This window comes from Poecilia mexicana, unplaced genomic scaffold (assembly GCF_051168715.1).
Source record: "Poecilia mexicana isolate PSO_F unplaced genomic scaffold, ASM5116871v1 scaffold_19, whole genome shotgun sequence".
Classification (NCBI taxonomy): domain Eukaryota; kingdom Metazoa; phylum Chordata; class Actinopteri; order Cyprinodontiformes; family Poeciliidae; genus Poecilia; species Poecilia mexicana.
In genome coordinates this window covers 6,101,842-6,124,868 of record NW_028263388.1, presented here as the reverse complement: position 1 = coordinate 6,124,868, position 23,027 = coordinate 6,101,842, and the positions used below count along the sequence as shown (strand labels likewise).

The following is a 23,027-nucleotide window of genomic DNA, read 5'->3' as shown; positions in this document are numbered from 1 at the left end:
TCAATATATCACACACACACAGTCAGTGAGAATTGTTATGAACAAGTAAGAAAATGTACAGAAAGGAATCAGCACCCACTATCCTCTACAGTGGTTAATTTAAATGTGATAACCCCCGCTCAGTAATAAAATACTCTGACCCAGAGCGCTGATGAGGAGGAGAGGAGGGGAAGGGGTGAGGCAAAACAGCTGACATTGATTCAATATTGATCAGATGTTGATCAGACATCAGCATTTCAGTCATTAGATTTCAACCACAAAACAACATTGATTCAATGACACAGTTTCAACACTGGTTACTTGGCTAGAGGTGGATGGTTGTTTGATGGTTGATCCACCGTCATTTGTCGTCTTCAACCAAAAATCAACCATTAATCAGACTTCGGCATTTCAGTGATCAGATTTCAACCACAAAACAACGTTGATTCAATGTCACAGTTTCAACGGTTTGATTGGATGGTTGTTTGATGGTTGATCCACCGTCATTTGTCGACTTCAACCAAAAATCAACGATTCTAACTATTTTTCAACGTTGATTTAACATCATGTGCTATCTGGGCATGCTTTATATCCACTTTAACCTTAAAAAACCCCAACTGCAAATAATAGCATGAAATCAGATTTTTGCAAATTGAATCAAATGTACAATTGGATGTGGTTGGAAAAGCGACGTGGAACGAATCTGGACACTCTGAGCAGATTCACAAACGTGGAGTCGCAAAAGTGTGGGAGGAAAAAAAGCTATTAAATCTTGTAACCGAAAAGTAAAAATACATTCAGTTGGACACTGAATACGTGATCAAATCTTGACTCCAAAGCGCTAGTTTCTTCTGAGGAATGTCAGATATAAACTGCAAACATGCACAGTCAATAATAACAAGAACACGAAGCGCCTCCCGGAGACGCATGCAGGGATGGGGGGTGAGGGAGGGCGCAGCTCCTTGGAGACGTCCGAACCCGGGAGGGAAGCGTTGACTCACGTCGGCCGGAGCGCGCGGGGCGCCTCGGCCGCCTCACGTGACAGGCTGTCCTGGAACAACTCAGTAACCGTATAACTGGCTGTTTAAACAGGCCCTCTGAGAGATGCCCTCTCATTTCCTGTTGGAAAAGCTGATCAATCACAGCTCTCATCGCCACGGTGTCGGCGAGAAACCGAGCTGCTCGCGGAGGTGGAGTGCATACGCTTTATTTTTTAAAATGTATTTTTAATTCGGATGCTAATCTTTGCATCTCTTTCAGTTGAACTGAAATATAACAATAAATTCATCAACTCAGGAGAAACGGCTCATTTTTACATAGAAACTAAAACCATAGATGTGTATATATATATATATATATATATATATATATATATATATATATATATATAATTTTTTTTTTTGTCCAAATATTTCAGAAAACGAAACAGATGTAAAGTAAAAACAAGATTGGAGTACATTTTTGATAAAAGTAGGAGACATTCCATCCATCTATCGATTTCTTGGGTCTCATCTTTCTCTGTGCTCTGCCTGTAGACAGTCTCCCCGCCCCCTCAACTTTTCCTCTTCCCCCACCCCCTTTTCTGCCTGCTACTTAAAACAACACGCCGTGCCAACGGCTCTCGATTTCCACCGCTTCAACACCATGTCGTTTTTCAAGCGAGGCCTATCAGAAGCGTTTAGGCTGAACGCAGAGCAGGCCTGGTAGCCAAGTCGCCTCGGACCGCTCTGACTCAGACCATGCTCAGCTCCAATTTGTCCCTACATGGGCCAATGTGTGTGGCTACGTGTTTGGGGGAGAGGTGGGTGGGAGTTCTGATTGATGCAACATGTCCACTGCCTTCTACCAAATCCATTTCATTCGGTTTTAAGTGAAAGGTTGACACGGAGCAGAATGCGTGGTTTTGTTTTGCATTATTTCATTCTTTTTGGACAAGAGGAAAGCTTGAGTAAAGAATTCAGCAACTCTTAATAATATGAGATTCCTTAAAGGGGCAGTGCTACGTATGTTCCATCCATCATTAGCAAGAAAACGTGGTAAAAGTATAGAAGGTTATCACAAAAAAAGAACACTTATTTCACAGTCAAAATATTTATTTATTTCTTTACTACTTGTTTAAAGGGGCAGTAATATGTATTTTCTAGGCACATACCCAGATAGCACAGAATGATTGAAACAACATTGAATCAATGTCAGCCAGAAACATTGAATCAACGTTGAACGCTGACATTGAAACAACATTGAAAGTGGTCGGTGACTTGTATGTTGAATCAACGTTAGGGTTTCAACCATTACTGACATTATATCAATGTTGATTCAACCATCATCTGTATGTCAACTTGTATGCATATTTGTGTTGATAGTACATTGAATCAGTTATGAATCAATGTTGATTCTACATTATATCAATGTTGAGTCAACCATCATCTGAACGTGGATCTGCATCCGGATTTCGGTTGATTCTACATTGAATCAATGTTGATTCAACACTCATTTGACTGTGGATCTGCATGCATATTTGTGTTGATTCTACATTGAATCAATGTTGATTCAACACTCATTTGACTGTGGATCTGCATGCATATTTGTGTTGATTCTACATTGAATAAGTTAGGAATCAATGGTGATTCAACCATCATCTGAACGTGGATCTGCATGCATATTTGTGTTGATTCTACATTGAATCAATGTTGATTCAACACTCATTTGACTATGGATCTGCATGCATATCTGTGTTGATTCTACATTGAATCAGTTAGGAATCAACGTTCATTCAACCATCAGCTGAACGTGGATCTGCATGCAGATTTGTGTTAATTCTACATTGAATCAATGTTGATTCAACACTCATTTGACTGTGGATGTACATGCAGATTTGGGTTGTTTTTATATTGAATGAAAGCTAAGGATTTATGTACATTTTACGTCTGATAGGTCTACATCATAACATGCCACTAAAAGTTTCTTCACTGGTGTTAAACACTGTATTATTGGCAGATGATGCGTAAACTGTGTACAAAGGTTTAAAAATGACAACATGGGTTTGATTTAACATTTTATTTAAGAAAAGAGGGACAGATCTTTAAACATATTTGATTCCTTTTTGACTGTCAAAACAACAGTATGTTGTCCACAGAAGAACAGAGTCCATGAGGTTAAGCTTTGTACTGTATGAAGTAGGGAAACAGTACAAGTTGTGGTAACCCCAGTTTGACTCTGGTTGGCGTCACTTTGATTCCTTGCGATGTCTTCCTCTCGTTCTGGCGCATAATGAAGCCACTTCTTGACAGTTTTGCTGCAGTCCTCAAGAGTCAGCTTTCGGTCAAACTGCAGAGCAACAGCTGAAAAAAATAAAAGTGAGGAAGGTGCCAGTTAGAAATATGATAAACATTTGAAAAGTTCTGAAACACAATGAAAGATTAAACACTGTACTGGTTACAGGTCTGAGAACAAATACAAACCATATAGTTCCCCATGTACACTCACTGTTAAATTAATATCTTAATCTTTCATTAATATTTATCTTAATGTTTACATATACAACTGCATTTACCCATCAAGCTGCAGTATAGTGTAGGATTTATGATATTGATATTAAATCAATATTTAAAATAAAGGGATGTTTATCAGAAAACCTAACAATAAAACTCAGGGAGGATCAGGTTTATTTAACACACCAGAGACAAATAAATCGAACAAAAGGTGATTTATAGTGTAGTTGGAAAAATTATAATTTATACAGAATAAACTTCCATCAAATAGCTGGTTCAATCTTCCATCAACTACAAATATTTCCAAATAAGTTGATTAAATTCCTTAAAAAGTGTCTATATGCTAATAAAGATCCCACACAAGTAACAATAGTCCAGTTCAATTTAACCAGTTACCAATCCAAGGATCAACAGACTGAATCAGTCATTAGCAGGTTTAGTTCAGTGTTTCACCTGCCTTACATGTTAAGTGTTTCCCTTCTGCCTCACCTGGATTGAATCTGTGGATGATTAACAACCTTCTGCACTTCTTGATGGCTGCAGACGGTCATGTAATCATCCAACTCAGCTGTTCTGGTACAGAGGCTCATTTAAGCACGACCCTAAGCATATCATAATAAAAAGTTAAAAACAAGTGATTACTATCACAACAATTTAAAGCCCACCTGGACCAGCCAGCCTTACACTTCCTTGTCCACCACATGTTCTCCAAGACCAAACAATAGGCCCCGCCCTATTTTAAAAACTCAAATCCCACAAAATCTCGCAGGATTTCATACTTAGGCGTGGAGTGGTGGGTAGGATGAAAATAATACAAAAGGAGACATGACCTCAATTATTAAAAATATCCGTTTTGCCCCAAAATAACCAGGATTACTATGGGCACAAAACAATGCCCTTATTTTTCAATAAACACATTTAAGATCAAAGTAATATTGAAAAACTTACCATAAAAGTGCTCAGCGGAGAATTCAATTCAGAAGCCGGTAGCAAACAAGCCAGCAGCAAAGTGGCTTTTTGGTTGGGACAAACCACAAGTGTAAAATTGGGGAGGTGGACTGTACAACTCCTAGTACAGACTTGTAGATGTTTTTGTGTCAACACATTATGCACAGTCAGTAATAATATTTACAGACAAGTAAGAAAATGTACAGAAAGGAATCACAACCCACTGTTCTCAACATGTAATGCTTAATGTGAAACATGATTAACCCCCACCTAGTAATAAAATGTTCTGACCCAGAGCTCAAGGAGGGGGAGGGAAGAAGGAATGAGAGGGGGTAAAGAGGAGAAGGTTGGGAGGAGCGGCTGGGTGGGGGAGGCTTGGGAGGGAGTAGGGGGAGATGAGGAGGTGATGAGGGCTGCAACAAACTGCCCAGATTGCACACAACGGTAAATAAACGTTGAATTATAGTTAGAATGGTTGATTTTTGGTTGAGGTCAACAACTGACGGTTGATCAACCATCAAACAACCATCCACCTCCAGCCAAGTAACCAATGTTGAAACTGTGTCATTGAGTCAATGTTGTTTTGTGGTTGAAATCTAATGAATGAAATGCTAATGTCTGATCAACGACTGATCAATGCTGAATCAATGTTGAATCAATGTCAGCTCTTTTGCCACACCCCTTCCCCTCCTCTCCTCCTCATCAGAGCTCTGGGTCAGAGCATTTTATTAGTGAGTGGGGGGTATTACATTCTAAATTAACCTCTGTAAAGGACAGTGGGTGAAGATTCATTTCTGTACATTTTCTTTCTTTTTCATAAAAAAAGTCCTACTGACCATTTGTGTGTGATATATTGACACAAAAACATCTACAACTTACTACAAGGAGTAAGGAGTGGAGCGGTCCACCCCCACCATTTACATGAGTGGGATGTCCCAAACACACAGCCACTTCGCTGTTGGCTTGTTGGCAAAAGATGTTAATTCAATGTTGAATTGCCATCATGTGCAATCTGGGCAGGCGCAGAGCTATGGGGGGGGGGGGCTTAAATAGCTGATTATAGACTGAGAAAGTCTACCGCCTGTTGAGAAAGGTCTATTTAATGTTAAAGTTACTTTCCCTCAATGGAATATATACTAGTCAGTCCCAGTGACCGTTTCACTCACGGTTTAGCCGATGTGTTTCCTGGGTAAAGATCAACCAAAAAACGCAGACCAACCTCCCCGCCCCTCGCTCAACAGTTTCTGGTAGCGCAGGCGATAAACGTCAGGGGCCTGGTGATTCGTTAGGGGTCCGGTAATTAGCCCCGCCCCCCGGCCCAACGCTGACTTGTTCCGCTAGTGAATCTGGGTACAGAACGGAATCACAACTGTGTTGTCAACACATAGTGCTTAAGTTAAAACGTGATTAACCCTCACCTAAAAGGGGTTGTGCAGTGGTGGCGCAGGGGTTAAGCACAAACCACAATCAAGGACTCAGTCCTCAACACAGCTGTCACAGGTTCAATTCCTGACCTTGGCAACCTTTGCTGCATTACCCCCCTTCTCTCATTACCCACCTTCCTGTCAATTAACCATCAAATAAAGGCCACTAGCCAAAACAATCTTTTAAAAAATAAAATGTTAAAAATGAAAAACCCTCACTTAAAATTAAAGTTGTTTCACCTGATTGAGGGATAGATGGGCCCAGGTGGGGGGAAAGAGGTGTGTGTGTGTTTTTGGCGGGTGGAGGGAAGGGGGTTGGGCATTTGAATGGCAGGCAGTGGTGAGGGGTGCAAAAAACACCTGAACACTTTGATTACTAGTTTTTCCTCAAGGCAAACTGACCTGCATGCTTTCAGTTCAGCAAAACCTTGTTAATCAAATGTTAATTAAAATCATGTGTGCTGAATTAGGGAAATGGCTAAAACTTGTAGGGCAGTGTGCCTGGTGCCGGTGCTGAAAAACACTGGATTCAATGTGGCATTTCAATCAATGAATGTTAATTGGCTAGAATTGAATGGTTGTTTGATGGTTGATCCAGCTTCTGTCGTTGACCTGAACCATACATGCAACCTTTATGATCATAATTCAACATTGAATTAACATCGTGTGCTATCTGGGTAGTTCTTCCCCAAACCTTGACGTCAATCAAACTGACCTGCGTTTTTTCAGTTCAGCAAAACCCCGTTAATCAGACATCAATTAATATCATGTGTGTTGAATTAGGGAAATGCCTAAAACTTGTAGGGCCTGGAGGACCAGTGCTGAAACACACTGGATTCGACGTTGGCATTTCATTTATTTGATGTCAACCACAAAACAACATTGATTCAATGACACAGTTTCAACATTAGTTAATTGGCTAGAATTGAATGGTTGTTTTATAGTTGATCCACCATCAGTTGTCGACCTCAACCAAACATGCAACCTTTGTGATGACAATTCAACATTGAATTAACATATTTTCCAACAAGCCAACAGCGAAGCAGCTGTGTGTTTGGGACATCCCACTCATGTAAACGGTGGGGGTGGACCCCTCCACTCCTTGTAGTAAGTTGTAGATGTTTTTGTGTCAATATATCACACACACACAGTCAGTGAGAATTGTTATGAACAAGTAAGAAAATGTACAGAAAGGAATCACCACCGACTATCCTCTACAGTGCTTAATTTAAATGTGATAACCCCCGCTCAGTAATAAAATGCTCTGACCCAGAGCGCTGATGAGGAGGAGAGGAGGGGAAGGGGTGCGGCAATACATCTGACATTGATTCAACCACAAAACAACATTGATTCAATGACACAGTTTCAACATTGGTTACTTGGCTAGAGGTGGATGGTTGTTTGATGGTTGATCCACCGTCATTTGTCGTCTTCAACCAAAAATCAACCATTAATCAGACTTCGGCATTTCAGTGATCAGATTTCAACCACAAAACAACGTTGATTCAATGTCACAGTTTCAACGGTTTGATTGGTTGGTTGTTTGATGGTTCATCCACCGTCATTTGTCGACTTCAACCAAAAATCAACGATTCTAACTATTTTTCAACGTTGATTTAACATCATGTGCTATCTGGGTAGTGACAATCAAGTAACTATGTTACTTTCTTTTTTTATTTAAAAATGTTGTATAGATCAAAAATGAAAAAATTGAATTGACTTGGTAATTTAACACCTTGAAATTGAGCCTCTGTCTCTTTAAGAAACTCCTTTCTGAAACTCCACCTTCAGTAAGTCATCAGATCCCTCCTCTATTAACCCTTTACATCAGTTTTACCAGTGTTGCACTGAAAAGTAGCTCCTATAATGAGCTCAGCAGATGTGCAGTTCCACCAGGTGTTTGCTAATTGCTGCTGGCTAGTCTGAAGGATCTGAGTGAGGGAGTTGCAGGGGAGGAGGGGTGCTTCATCTTCTGGTAAAAATGTTGTTTTAGGGTTAATAAAGGAGCCATGTTGTGATGACTTCCTGCAGGCGGAGTTTCAGAAAGAACAGGAGTTTTTAAGAGACAGAAGCCCAATTTCAAGGTGTTAAATTACAAAATCAACTTTAAGTCATATTTGATATAAATACAGCATTTTTACAACAGATAAAAACATAGTAACTTTATTTTGCTATAAAGTGAAACTATGTGACTAGAAAACCCTTTTAAAAAATTACTACAACAAAACCAAATATTTTATCTTAAAAAGTAGCTCATCACAAAAACAACACTGTTATCTGTGATAAGTACTTCTACTTATCATTTTCTTGCTAATGGTGATAATCATAAGCTACATTGATAGAACATAGTCTACATGTTCAGAGACGGTTTAGTTCTGAATAAAAAAATGTGGTTATTTTGTCATTATCTTATGTCCTTTCTTGTCTGTCAAAGCAACATGCATCACTTCATATTACTATTTTCTAAGTCACCACCTTATTTCTTAACCTAACGTGCATAGGAGATGTTCTTCTTGGCCTTTGACACCTCTCGCTTCCATTCTTTTGGTAAGAAAATAAAAATTAAGAACACCGTTCGGCTAAAGAAGGGGGGTGGAGGGGCGAGAGGAAAAAAAACCCAGCGAACTGGATCTCCATTACAGCCTCATGTATTATAGCAGACTTTAGTTTTATGAGCTTTTAACAAGTTTCCCAGGGGTTGCAATAATTTTTGTGGTTTATTTTCGGAACGTTGACTTTTTCTTCTAAAACGATCAGCGAGGGTCTTTCAGCTCTTCAGCCCTCTTCCTCTGCCTCCGTCCAGCTTCGCACTCCATCTTCAGGCCACTTCGCTTCGCCTGCTCGCCTCGAGTCAACGTCAGTCTCTTGAGTTTCCACCGGACCCGTTCCAGCTCGCCTCTTAAAAAGTCACTGGCCGGTGATTGACAATCGGCATCCAAAGAGTAATAACAAGCAAGGGGGCGGCATGGCGGGACGGCGACGGAGGGCGAGCGCGGAGCTCTGCTCGAAGGGTTCAGATGCCGGCCTGTTTGTCGGGGCATACCTTGTAAGCCACAACATCTTGTAGCCGGGAGTCATATTCAGCCAACAAAACATAACTCTTAAGTCAACGCATCTGGCTGTCATTTCATAAAGCCTGAACCACTGCAAGAAATCATCTCCATATGTGCAAAAACGAATAAGAGGAACACACTGACTGTAATATTTCACCTTGCCTCGGAATTATAAAAAAACCCAAAACCTATTGTCGCTTATATTTCTATTATTTCTTGGTTTCCACCTGTCATGCTTATTGTCTTATTCCGACTTTCCCTTCTCTCTCATCCTCTGTCTTTTCACACTCAGACGGCCCCCCTCCACCCCCTTGCGTTCTCCTTCTGTTCCTCCATCCACGCTGCGTCACGTCGTTATTGTGCGAGTCTGAGCCGCTTGTCTGACAGCCAGAGTGTAAGGCTACACCTCTGACCTGGGAGAGTCAGCAGTCTGTAGTTTTAGCAAGAGAAACATTTCTCCGAAGAGCGGTGCTGAGTTTTGCCGCGAAGCCTCGTGGCAACGATGGAAACCAAACGGGGAACCACGGTCAGCTAACACCCTGAAGCGAGGAAGCAGTTGTTCATGAGCTGGAAGGTTTTTTTGTTGGTATATTTGCCATTAAAGGATTACCTTTTGAGATCTACCCTGTGAAGAACTTGGTAGAAACACTCGTACTCACTCCTTGAACTTCTTTATGAACAGCGACACGTCAGTGTGTTGGGATTTGAATGTAATGTGAAACAGGTCAATACAAAGACAAAAAAAATAACAGACAGCCAACATTAACAGGTTTTAATCTCTTTCCATTATTTTTCTTTGTGCATAAAGTGCCTATGTAGGTTACTAATGGGGTAAAATATCACCCTTGATTAGTTTAAAAATAATATTCGCCATATTCTGCAGAAGTGTAAATACATATAAAAAAATTGAAGGTCATTATTCAGTATTTACATAAAATATGCTAATTCTGTTTTGGAAAGCTAACTTGCAGCAGCTGCGTTTCCATTGCAAACGTTCACCAAACTTTGTTGATCTTCAGCTAAAGTCGAAAGAACACATTTTCTCAGTTGCTGTGTTTCCATTAAATAAGAAATGCAATTAAAATCTCACATGAATGAGTTTGTTCTCTTGATAAGTCATTAAAAAACATTTTGCACCATCACCCTCCTACCGCTTCCTGTTGACTTCCTGTTGACTTCCTGTTGACCTCTTTTGTTGTTGGTAAAAGTTCATGAGACTGATGCATTTGTTGTGGTTGTATTTACCCACAGTGCCCCGGTCTTCAGTCCGCTTCCTGCTTTTGGAGTGGTCTCCGGTCTGCTTGGCGTTCGCACACAAACCGCACCAGAGGTCACTTTAACCTGAACCGAGCCCTAGGTTTCTAGGTGGACCAGTTCACCTAGGCAAACAAACTAGAGTTTGGTTAAAGTGGACTAAGCAGAGCTGGTGTGAACACATTCTAAATGTGCAAAGAGGGCAGAGACAAACACCTGAACTATTATTCACTACTTTGTCTTAAAATACAACTAAAAACCACCTTGTTACATAAAACTCCCCATTAAAACAACTGAACTAAAAAAAAACTCCCCATGGCTGCCAAACTTTTTCACTTCATCCATTTAGAACGTAATTTTACCTTTTTTCTTTTTTTTTTAAGTTGCTGTATTCGCTCCAGACAGGCTAAACAGACGAACACATCACCACTGTTGACTGTCATGGTAACAATGTTTGGCCGATTAAGTGATCTAAGCATTACTCCTGTGTATGCCTTGTATATATATTTATTCCTTTGAAAAATTGTCAGTGAAGTTATAAATAAGAAATTAACCACGACGATATTTTATTCCTCCTTTCCAGTCCAGAGCTTCTTACATTGGACGTTTGTGTTCCCCTCGGAGGAAAATGAGTCAGCATTCTGCACACTAGTCACGCTCCGCTCTCTCGCCCTGCATGTTTGCCTCTGTCCGCCGGCCAAGTCGCTCTCATGAGGTAAATCTGCTGCTTTAAGCCACCTGAGCTGGTGGCTTTATCAGGATCCGGGTGACCCGGTTGCGTGGCGGCGCTCAAAAGATGTTTTGCGCACTGTTTTGTATTTTGAGCGTCGCCACCCCCGCCCCGCCTCGCCCCCTCTTCGGCTAAGGCCTGTCGCTTCTGTGCCAATCAGATTTTTCCTTATCACCAGCCAGACTGCAACTGAAGCCAATCGGAGTCCTAATTCATTTCCTGAGAGGAAATGGTGGCGGCAGTGGTGCTGTTGGTGCGCCGACATGCGTGGCTCTAGTGTACTGGCAACTGGAGTAGGGTGGAGTCCGAGCTTCTAGTGGAGTGATTAATTTTAAGGAGTCATATCTGCACAGAGGCCAAGAACTCCTGAATCATGTTGAAATGAAATAACACACAAGTTATGCATAAAAAAAAAGCACTTTGGATTTGGAAGTACGTTTCTGTTTACCATATTCCTCAACGACACCTACTTATGTAAGGATTCATTGAAAACCCCTGTGGCAAAGGAATATATGGAAATCTGCAAGTTTTAGCAAAATGGACCTCAAGATGTTTTTGGTGAAAAAAATGTAAAAATCTTTTTTTTTTTTTATGTTTGCCGTGAAGATATTTGTTCTTCCGTTTAGTGTAGACAAGGAAATCAACTGGTCAGCCAATGGAATAGCATGAATGAAAAGATACTTGTGACGCTGCTGGCTTATGGCTACCTATTTTAGCGAGTTAATGTTGATTAATTAACTACATAACATTTTAATGTGTTAAGTTTACTTACTGGATTTCCGGCCGGAACCTCACACGTTTCTGGTACGCCCGTAAATTTGACGCACAAGCACCATTCACAAACAGGGATGGACGACACAGTTGTTTCTCTGATCCTCTTGGGGTTTATTTTCACTACAAGTTGTACTAGAAGGAGTTAGCCTATCAGCGAAGGAAACCCTAAAGTAGCATCTCAATGCTAAACATATTTAGCAGCACAGATGTCCCAAACACAAATATGACTGTCCCTGAAATTAATTCCATTAAAAATTTTCCACCACTTGTCTAAACATATGATGTACGTTAATATTCATTCATATGCACAGTGAAAATCATTTTAGCACTACCTAACATCTGTAGACTTTCTTTGCTCCTGGGGGTTCAGCCAATCAGAGGCAAGGACAACGAATGGAGCACATGGATTCGCTGCTTTGCACCAAGAACCACTGAAGGAAACAACAAAAAACCTCAGAAGACGACACGAAACACAATTTCCTTTATAAGAACAAAAATTGAGTGGTGTCAGATTTTAGTGGTTAAAATCTAACGTCACCAAGAGCCAAAGGCTGAATTTGCATGTGGACCAGAGTCAAATATAGAAACCAAACAGGGAGCTACAGTGAGCTAACACATTAAGAAAGAAACCAGTTGTTCATGAACTGGAACATTTTTGCTAGTAGATTTGCCTACGTATTTTAGGAGGAAAAAAACAAACCTTGCCATGTTGGAACCTGCACTGATGTAGGATTATAGGTCCACTAGATGTTGTCATTTTTTTCTTTCACATTTTACATCTGAAGGCAGCGACACAGAAACCTCCAAAGACGACACTCAACTTCCTCCTTAAGAGAAGCGGTGTGACACTTCACCGGTTGTAGGATTTCTCTTTTGTCTTTAGCAAAAGACTACGAGCCATTTCTCCCTCTAGCACCAGAGTCACATGTTTGGTTTGGTTCTATTTACCAGAAATACCCTGCGTTACAGTCTTCTTGCTGCTTTTAGAGCAGTCTCTGGTCCACTTAGCGTTCACATAAGCAGAGTTCATTCACCTCAACCAAACAGAGATCTAGGTTTTTAGGGAGACCAGACGAACTGGACTTTCAAACCAAACTCCCCGAATGTTCGTCTAACGAACAAGAATTTCGATTAAAGCAGACTAAACAGTGCTGGTGTGAACGCACTCTTACTTTTAACACACAAGTCTGTCCCACCTCAGCTAAATTCCTTCTGCCAGTGTGTGTGGAGTAGAGCAACACACACTGCGAGAGCATGTGCTTTAAGTCCACATGGGTAGCAAACCTGGACATCACATCTGCTTCTCTGTGCCAGCCCCTCCTCCACTAAGGGGTAATTGTTTCCACATTATGCAATAAATTACAGTCATTTCTGTCACTGTCACTTTTTCACTGCATTCTCAATTTTCTAATTTTGACCACCAATTTCTGTCAGTGTTTAACGTTCGTCTTCTACGTCTTTTCTGTTATTGTTAACGAAGGCGTTTCTCTAACTTTTTACTCTTGCTGAGGTTTGAACACTTTGTTTGTTGGCAGTGTTTCTCTCAGTACCCACAGTCTGAGTTATGTTGTAAAAAAAAAAAAATCTTACTGTACTTTAAGGCATATTAGAAGAAAAAAAAAAAATCTGCTATTTAGCCCGATGGTGCAATTTGGTGTTCAGAGTGCTCCTATATTGGTTTAGGTTTTTAGGGTTTGGCGTACATTTATTTTTCCTCTCCTGCGGCGAGGAGCATATGTTACGGAGCTGCTCCCTCAAGCCCATTTGTGCGGTTCTGTTTCTGTACCATAAATAAAAAGGGGGAAACACAGGCCCCGAAGCAGATTCTGCCCGAAGCGGATTCCAGTACCAGATGTCTCTGCGTTTTTATTCGTCCGTTTTCACAAAATAACAGGTGATTGAAGGAAAAGCGCTAATGAGTTCCAGCTCTTTCTCTTCTCCTCTCGTTTTTCTTTTTTTTTTGTAATCTGGACCACGTTAGAGGTCTGGCTCGTGTGAGAGAGTCTGAGCTCTCCCTTCCATCGAGGCGTTGTAGCGAGATGCCTAAGCAGGTGTCTGAGCGCCACTTTCGTGACTCTTCGTGTTTTCGGCACATTTTTAGCTTTATCGAGCTGGGTTCTGGAGGGAAAGACAGGAGCGCGAGGCGGATTAAATCCCAGTGTTTGGCCGCCTCGAGTCAAGCAGTTTTAAGTTGAACTGTCTGAGGAGAGTTTCACGACGATGCCCCATCAATGGTTCCAGGCAGAAAGGTCACGATGCTGAGATAAGCCAAGAAGAGCGGGAGGAAGGAAAAGGAGGAGGGAAAACGGTGGAGGCGCGTCAGCAGTTTTTGCACGAAGAACCTTGAGAGGGCCACAGAGAGGAAAGCTCAAGACAGATTATGTGGACATGATTCAGCAAAAAAAAGAATAAGAAAAAGAAAGCCAAATGGGTGATGAATGAGAAGGTTAGGAGGAAATGGGGAGAAAGGTGTGAGTCAGCAGCTAGATGGAGAAAAGCAGTGAAGGAAAGAATTAGGGCTGCAAGTAACAATTTTTTAAATAATCAATTGATTAATCAGATTTTTTTTAATTGCCATCTTTTTTTTATACAATATTAAGATACATTAACATTACCAATAAAAAAATTACTTTTTCCGAATTTAAAAGTAAAAATTTTAACGCTTAAAATGCAATAACAGCATTTTCTTAGAATATGCTTTATCATTTGTAGCAAACAGTGAATATGCAGTCAAAACATATTTCTAACATCAACATGTGAAACTCTCAGACCTTTTTGCTTGTACGTGTGACTGTAGCTCTGTGGTCTTCCTGTGATCGGAAGGTTGTCGGTTCAATTCCAGCTTCCTGCTGCCACATGTTGAGATAAAGAGCTTCAAGAGATCAAAATGATTGGAGAAGTGCAACATAAGTTCAGACCATTTACCAACATCAGTACAGGGTAGAACTGATTTGTTGACTTTTTAAAAAAATTTGCTTGACTAATGACTGGATAGCAAAAGGTGCTTAAACAAGAGTTTTTCACCGAATGTGACCCAACTGAAGCCAAAACTTCGCAGTTTGAGAAGTTTTGGGTTGAACATATTTACAGACAAGGTTTTTTTTTATCTTAAATGCAAATTGTATACATTTTTGTACATTTTTGACTGAATTACTGCTCTGACTGTGCTGTTCTTTTAGCAAATAGTCTTTGTTAGAGTCTGTGTACTCCAGTTAACGATTAATTGGTTACTAAATTAGTTGACAATTATTTCAATATTTGATTCATCACGATTAATCCGATTGCTTTAGCCCTCAAACCATAGGGGTGGAAGCTCATGTTAGAAGTCCTACAGATGTCCCGTTATCTAAATCTAGAAATTGATTTTGATGTTCTAGAGTTGTGCTACTCCAGGTGGCAAAATGTTGAAGTAAACTCTGTTTCTCACATTCTGATTTTCTGAAAAAATTCATCTCCACTGTTCCTGGCAGAAACAACACAATTTTGGATGATTATATTCTCTGGTTTTGGATGCCGTGCAGCTGGAAGGATTTTATTTTTTTTTGCCTTTTTACTTTCGGTTATTTGCTGTGATGCGTAACCATAGCAACAATGTGGTTTAGAACTAGAAGCAGCTGATTAACGTTGCTAAAGTTGAAATAATAACTCAACCGGAGCCACAAATCCCAGATGAGTTTGAGAAGGAAGCGTCGTCGATTCAGAGCGGCAGCAGAGATCATAATGGGCGGCGAGAGATCACTGGCTAACAAGTTGGATGAACTTCAAGTCCTAACAATGATTCAGCCAGAGTATCGGGAATAAGCAACCAGTTTCCGTCCATAATATTTACAGAGAGAGTTTGCCAGTCCTGCTCCGGCCAGCAGCGGTCACCGATTCTGTTTATTACCTTTGTGGACAGAATTTCAAGGAGCAGCCGAGGTGTTTAGGGCATCCATTTTTAATGGCCTCAGTGGCCTCCTCTGATTTTTTATTTTTCTGTATGTTACGGTTTGGTTAGGTTGTCCTGTTGACTTCACTGGACCGTCGTCTCCAGGTTTCACTGGAGCAACTCGCAGCCAGGATGGAGATCAGCTCCTCCAGATCCTTCTAAATAACAGACACCAGCCCTTGACTTTACCTGATATCGCCTTTTAGAGGTTTCAGATGTACAACAGCGTTTTGGGATCATTGTAGATGGAAAAGAGACAAGGATTTTTTTAGATTGAGCTCATATTTTTTCAGAAATTTCCTAGAAAAAACAAAGACATTTCTGAGTTTGAAAAGTCTAAAATTTACTAGAACAAATTCAGAAATTTTGAGAATAATTTCAGAAATTTGCTAGAAAAAGCATCTAAATTCTAACTTTCAAATGACGAAAAACTCAGATTTTGAGATTAATTTCAAAAAATATTTTCTGGAAAATTTGAGCTTGAAATGTCAAAGATTTGCTCGAATAAATTCAGAAATTTGGAGAGTAATCCCATAAATTTTATGGGGAAAAACATGTAAATTTCTGAGTTTGAAAAGTCGAGAACTTGCTAGAACAAATTCCAAAATTTTTGAGAGAAAAAGCATGGACTTTTTTGAGTTTAAAAGAAAGTTTTCAAAAATATGTTTTTCTATCTACAATGCCCCTGACACACCGACATACAAATGACAAAACTCTAAGGAATTACTAAGCTAGGAAAAACAGTGAGGATAGTTTCACTCTCGTTTCCTTAGAAACTAGCATAGAAATCAACGGTTATTTTGCTCTTCGTGTTGTTTGTCAAATAAACCATGATTTATGTTGCTTTATGTTGCTTGTATTCAACAGTTTCTACTGTTTCCAACTGTTGAGAATTGAACTTTTCCAACCCACCGTACTTTCTCATTTTGTGACATTGCATCTAATACATATTTTATAGCTGTTGTTTTTTTTTGGTAACTCTGAAATCCACTGAGAGTTTATGGAAAGTAACTCAGGTTATGTATTTGTGCTGTTTTTTTGCTTTGCCCAGAGTCTGCTGCTTTCACCTTATAGCTGCTAACTTGAAATGCACAAAGCAAGCGACTGCAAACATTTCCTGTACCAACAGATTTTGTTCCACCTACAGAGGACCTTAGGGGGCCAAAAGCATTGTGCTGACAGATTCATACGGTTTCAGCTGTTGTGGGACTGCCATATGGCCTCCAAGGATGCGACCAGCATCGATAAACAGATGCCGAGTTTGGTTTTTATTTGGATTTTGTTCTACAAAAATAAATGTTCTGCTAGAAAGTTTTCTGTTTTAAAAAGTTTGATTTTCTGTCCACACAGAAAAAAAAAACTCAATAAATTGAATTTTGAAATAGAAGTTCTGAATGATTTTGCCACTTTACTTAAATGCATCTTATTGAAATTTTGTCAAACATTTCAAACCAGATATTTACGTACACTGATTAAAAAGATGCAAACATATTCTTTTCTCATTGACTGAAGTTAAATCAGACCACATTTTTCTTGCATTAGTTTATTTAGAATTACCAAAATTATATCTATTTGGTAAATACCAGAAAGCTTGAACAGAGCATTTTTTGGAACTTTTTTCCACAAATTCAAAAGATTACATAATATCACTATCAGGATAACTGTTACAAAAAATGTCTTAAAAAAGAAAACATTCTTGCCAAGTAATTGTGTGCTCCATGAGAAATTGTGGCACTTGGAACCAAAGGAAGTTATATTTGGCATTTGCAAGTTTGCCTCACTTTACTGCCGGGTGGCATTTCATCACTCTGGTTTCCGTGGCGGCTACCCTGTCCTCACATGAAGTTGCTGATAACACAGATGGTGTTTTTGTGTGTGTGTGTTGAGGATTTTAATCATATTTTTTTACAGGTTGCCACTGCTGTGTATAGATATATAACAATTCCATATTTAGTAAAAAAGCAACAGCCTTTCTTTTCAGTCTGGTCAGAGGACAGCTGCCCATTTCTATGTTTAGTTGTCAGCATTTGCTCAAAATCTAAAATAACCTCAGTGCTGTTTTTGGGTGTGTTTCTCTTTGTTTCTGACTGCACATTCCAGCTGGATAACAGGTTTTAACCAGTTGTGTATTGAGTTACAAATTCTTTGCCGCGTGATCAGAAACTGCTGCTTCCTTTGCTGCCTGAAATATTTTATTCCAAAGCATTGCGTTCTCCTAAATAAATAAGTCACTCTTCAATAAGCCTTCGTTGGCATTTCAAAGCTACTGTAAGTTATGAAATAAAAAATGCTGTCATAACCTTAATTCTCCAACTAAGGTTGGCTTTGAGTCTCTTCGAGTTGTTGAGCTTCCCTAGTTCCACCAGGTTGCTGTGGTCAGACAGTCAAGGTTTACTTACTATTCCTTTTTATTCAGGCAGGCTTCTAATACCTAAAAATGTGGCGTAGCTTCTGGTTTTGTGTACTTTATTTAAGCCTTCTTCTTATCTTTCAACTTTTCCCTTCAGATTTTACCATAGCGAATCATTTGTCTCTATCATTTGCATCCTCCACTAACGATGGGCGATAAAACAACGATACCTATCGCGATAGACACATGATTAATATCGGTACAAAATACATCCAATAGAATGTTGATTTATTTCACTGACCTTCAGTCCAGAGCCAAAGAGCATTCTCTCTGAGGAAAGATCTTAGCCACTAAACCTGTCACGGCCCCACTAGGCAATGTTGGTAGCATCAACTAACTCCTTCATTCTTTGGTTAGCTAGCTTCAACTTGCTAAATAACGTCCATGATAGCAGTTTCATATTGCCCTGAACATACTCGAGGATACTTCAACTTCTCAGAGGTCCAAAAGACTCAAAGCGGATGTCCGTTGGACAAAATCGCACAAAAGCCAATTTCTAGGACCTGGTGCTCTGTGACCCACTGACTCACATAGGAAGCTGCTCTGCAGCAAACAGCAATCAAATCAAACTGTTTTGTATGCCGTCCCTCTGATGAACTCGTTCATGATTCTACACACACTCGTCACTCAAAGAAAGAACCTCAACATCTAGAGCCACGCAACCTCCAGTTCTGTTTCCTTTCTCTTTCTCAATGCCACTGAATCAGTCAACATGGCTGGTCTCACCACTACCTTGTACACCTTCCCTTTCATTCTTCTCAATACTCTTTCATCACACCCGGCACTTTTCTTCCAACTTGTCTCTACGCTTCTTCACCTCTTTTCCACTCTCTCCGTTGCTCTGGACGGTTGACCCAAAGTACATCGTCTTCTACCTCCTTTGCCTCTCCTCCCTGTTCCACTTGTTCCCCTCTCACTGGCACACATGCATTCTGTCCTGCATGTATTCTAGTCTCTATTCCACTCTTTTCTGGCACGCATCTCGTATCCTCCCTTACTAGAAACATACTGATGATTTAATTTTGCAAGATCAGGAAAAGTATGTAGAGAAGGAACAAATTTCTAGATACTCTGGCTCCTTTCTGTATCTCACTGAATTGGCTTTAAACTGGAGGAGTGGTGTGGTGGAAAATTTTTGTTTCTTCTGAAACCGTGAAATTTTTAAAAGCCATGGTATCTTTCAAATTGGTCCATGTCTACGCACACGCGTGCACACACACACACAAAATCACATGTCTTGTTTGACCAAAATGCTTATGGTGGCACTCCTGGTGCCTGTAGGGCTGCAGGGACCACCCAGGAAGACTCTGCCCTCCATGGCTGCCTCAATATCCTGACTCAGCAGTAAGGGGTGCGCTTCACGTGTTTGTAAGATACAGGGAACGTTAACAGATAGCGCTCAGTTGGAAGTTAAAAGCTCCTGACAGTGTATGGGACCAAGTTTAGTGGCACCGGAGTGCAGACTGTTTCCAAGCTGCAGACCGAAGGTGTTCTAACAGTCCTCCTCCTCCAGAAAATCCCACTTGATTCCCACTCAATAAAATGGTGTTGATATAACATCAGCCGAAGTTCAGGCCTTTAAAACTGAACCGCTCGGTGGCCTGTACTTGTTAATCCGTTCTGCTGGTGGTCTGCACGAAGACGGGATTATTTATACCATGTGTGCTCGGAAACGGCATGATCTTATTTTTTATTTATTTATTTATTTAAAAGAACGTGTCAATTTCTGTGCTTTTATCGCTGCGTGCGCTCGTGTTTACCTAATTGTAACCGGAGCGCAAGTAGGCACAGAGCATGCCGTTTTGTCCTAATCTCCTCCTGGGCAATTCATCCAAAAACAGAGCCATGCAGGCCCTGGCTGACCCCGTGCGCCTGAGCTGCAATTACAGAGGCGTACTGCACACACACAATCATAAACTTGGAAACCTGTCCAAGTTCACCCTGTGCAAGACAGACACCAGGACCGCCGCGGGGGCACGTTTCCAGGGAAGATGTGACCTTAATTGCTTAAGTCTTAAATTATCTTTAATTGTGCTTGCTGTGTTGCTTTATGGTAATGGGAGGGGGCGACTGGTGGATTCAGGTTGAGGTATGGTTACAGCAGGAAACAGGGCAGTGAAAGGTCATGTAGTTTAAATCCAGCTGAGTCCACACACACACACAGATACACAAAAACACGTACAGTTGCGTGTGTTTGTTTGGTGTAGGTAAATTTGTTAATGTTATTGTGAAGGTAAGGAAAACGCTAGAATGACGTTGGCACAGTTTAATAGTGGATTAATGTGGTATTCAGATTTTTTTTTTAAAATCTAATTTCTGCTATTACTGCATATGCTAAGTGGGTTTACACATGGCTGTACCATTAATATGGTAATTTACAATTTTATGAATACCACTCACAGTACTTATTGGTCAAACTATAGATGAATTAAATCGATGTGGTGGCCAAGATGGGTTAAAAAATGCGAAAAATTTAGTTGTAGCATAAATTCCATTTCAGTTTAGCTTTTTGGATAAATATATATTACTAATTTTCTGACATCATTCGCTTTATAAAGTAAGTTAGGGAGCCTAGAGGAGAGTAATGGACCTAAACTACAAGCCCCACCCACTGCTGTTCTGGGCCCTTTGCCTCCAAAGACACAAAGAGAAATGCATGGGGGACAGTTACTAACTGGAAAGCTAATTGTTGAAACAAAAAACAAAACAAAAAAATCTGAAAACTAGACAAATTGAGCTGGTGTCTGCTCTGTAAAGCTGCGTGAAGACCAGAGGAGCAGAACCAACCTGTTGGTGGATATATCAAGTCTTGGTACTGTCACAGTAGGTCAAAATGGGACAACTGTCAAGCTAACAGTTTCATTAGCAGCTAATGAAAAATGTAATGGCTGAACTTCAAATGTTATAGGTCGGTATGGGTGCGGATGAAGTGGACCAAATCCCATCTCAGTGCTGAACACTAGAAGCGTCATGGTGAGAGAAACTGTTGAGCTAATAGACAGGCTAAGCTAAGTTAACAGCTAATGCTGAAGCTAACTACATTTTCACTGTGTTGAAAAAAATCACCAGTCATAGTTTATGGTTCATAATTTTGTTACAATATGAACTTTTGATGAAGTAATTAGCTGATTGGGATTTTAAAAAAATCATATTCCATGTTTGTTTTTAAGACTGGAAAAACATCTCATCCTAGCATAATAACTTTTTATACAAAAAATCATTTTTGTCCCGTTTCCTTTAAGCAACTTTATTTTTGCATTTCCAATTTACACAATGACAACGCAGTTTATATGACCAAAGTGATTGTTTCTCCTTTTTTTCTTAGTTTCTTAGTGAACACGGCTAATCATGACATTGAGCAAAAAGTTGAATTAATCAGTGCAAAATATGTTCTTTTAAGAACTGGCTTTGAAATTAAAGCACACGCTGAAAGTAACAACAGTTTGGATGGAAAACACAAAACGTATCCAACTAGTTGAGTTTAACTTGCCACATACAGTTCAGTTAGATGAAGATGCTCTGTGTGCCAATAGGAATCATGCAGCTTGGTTATTTGGCTGTGCATGCCGGTGATTTTTGCACAAGACAAGATTATTAAAAAGTGTCTCGACTATTTACATTACTCATTTAGTTGGCATATTTGACATTTTGAGTTTTTTCATCTTTCACAGCAGACTCTCGAAAGTAAACAAGCTTTAAATTAGATTAAACCCTGTAGAGACAGAGGGCAGGTCATCATCGACGCCACAGAGGTGAAAATTTTCTTATGGGTCTCTGGTAGGAAAAACAAACTGTATTCTGCCACATGATAAAAAGTCATCAAACCTAGTAGCAAAAGGAAAGGGATTCTTCATATCGAGTCTAGAAGTGAACACAGTGCTGTCAAAAATGCAGCTCATTTAAAAGTGAAGGACTCATTCATGCAAGTTAATGCAAACCTTTGATAAGCTTCTGCCAGTTATTATGTTTAGGGGGAAATTAGTTTTTCAGACACATTTACATAATGTTTTTTCATTGCTAAAATAATTCCTGATTGGAAAATAAAATTTTGTGTTTACTGATGTTATGTGGTATTAAATAGGTTTGAAAAGCCTGTTTATACTAATAAACAGGCCTTTTAATACATTTATTTAGTGCCTCTGTATCCCATTGTGCCACAAAAACATCAGCATCGGCAGGAGTACATTTCTTCCCGGTGGTTGTGCCTTTGATTTGGAGGTAAGAATTTGCTGTTAAATTCAGAATCGTTTCTCAAATTAATCTCCAGAAGTTGGAGCTGTGTCTTTTCTGATCACTAGCTGTCAGAATATTTATCAAATATCTTTTTAATACGAATGAATGCTTTCCGATAGGTCAGTGTCAGTATGTAAGCTGTTGATGTCCGTGGTGAACAGGATTCATCATGGAAGTAGAACAAAATCCCAGGTCTCTTTTAAAATAGCTGTTATTAATAACACTGGACTGCTAGTCTTTTGAAAGGCAGTTCTTGGGGCTTTTAAATTTGAACACAAACACCAGAACGAGAAGGTGCTTAATTCAGAAATCAGAATAACGTAGCGGCTCGTTATTTCTGGTCGTCACACAGGTGGGTGTAGCTACAACAGCAGCTGCCCGACTGACGATCCATCATTGTCAACACGTGGACATGACACCCACCCTGCTCTCCCGCCGGTCCTCATCGTTCCTCTTCATTTCGAAGTCCGCTGGGCGACGACAGACAGAGAGGTCAGGGGTCAGGGTTGATGCCAGGTCGTGGTGTGCTCTGCCATGGAGACATGCTTTTATCATCGGCGGCTCAGGAAATATTAGAGTGTTTATCTTAGCATATTAAGTGCAGTGATGACAATGGGGCATAGTTGAATTCCCAGTAAATGTTTCTGAAGCAGTTGGTCTTATAGTGACCAACACTTGGAAAACTGAGCTTTTCATCTCAGAGGTCTACTTGATTCTTCTTTGGACTTTTATTAGGAGCATCACATGTCAGCACACTCCTCATGTTATCAGATAACGATATGATTCAAATTAAAAAAATGGCG

At 40.1% G+C, this 23,027-nt stretch overlaps 1 long non-coding RNA gene across 1 annotated transcript; it reads right to left on the bottom strand.

Annotated features, from left to right (window-relative positions):
- Positions 1 to 3,021: 3,021 nt before the first annotated feature.
- LOC148153582 (uncharacterized) lies at positions 3,022 to 4,157 on the bottom strand. Its single transcript, XR_015761479.1, has 2 exons — positions 3,960 to 4,157; positions 3,022 to 3,320 (listed from the first exon to the last, which is right to left on the bottom strand). It is a non-coding gene; the product is annotated as an uncharacterized LOC148153582 (long non-coding RNA).
- Positions 4,158 to 23,027: the final 18,870 nt, after the last annotated feature.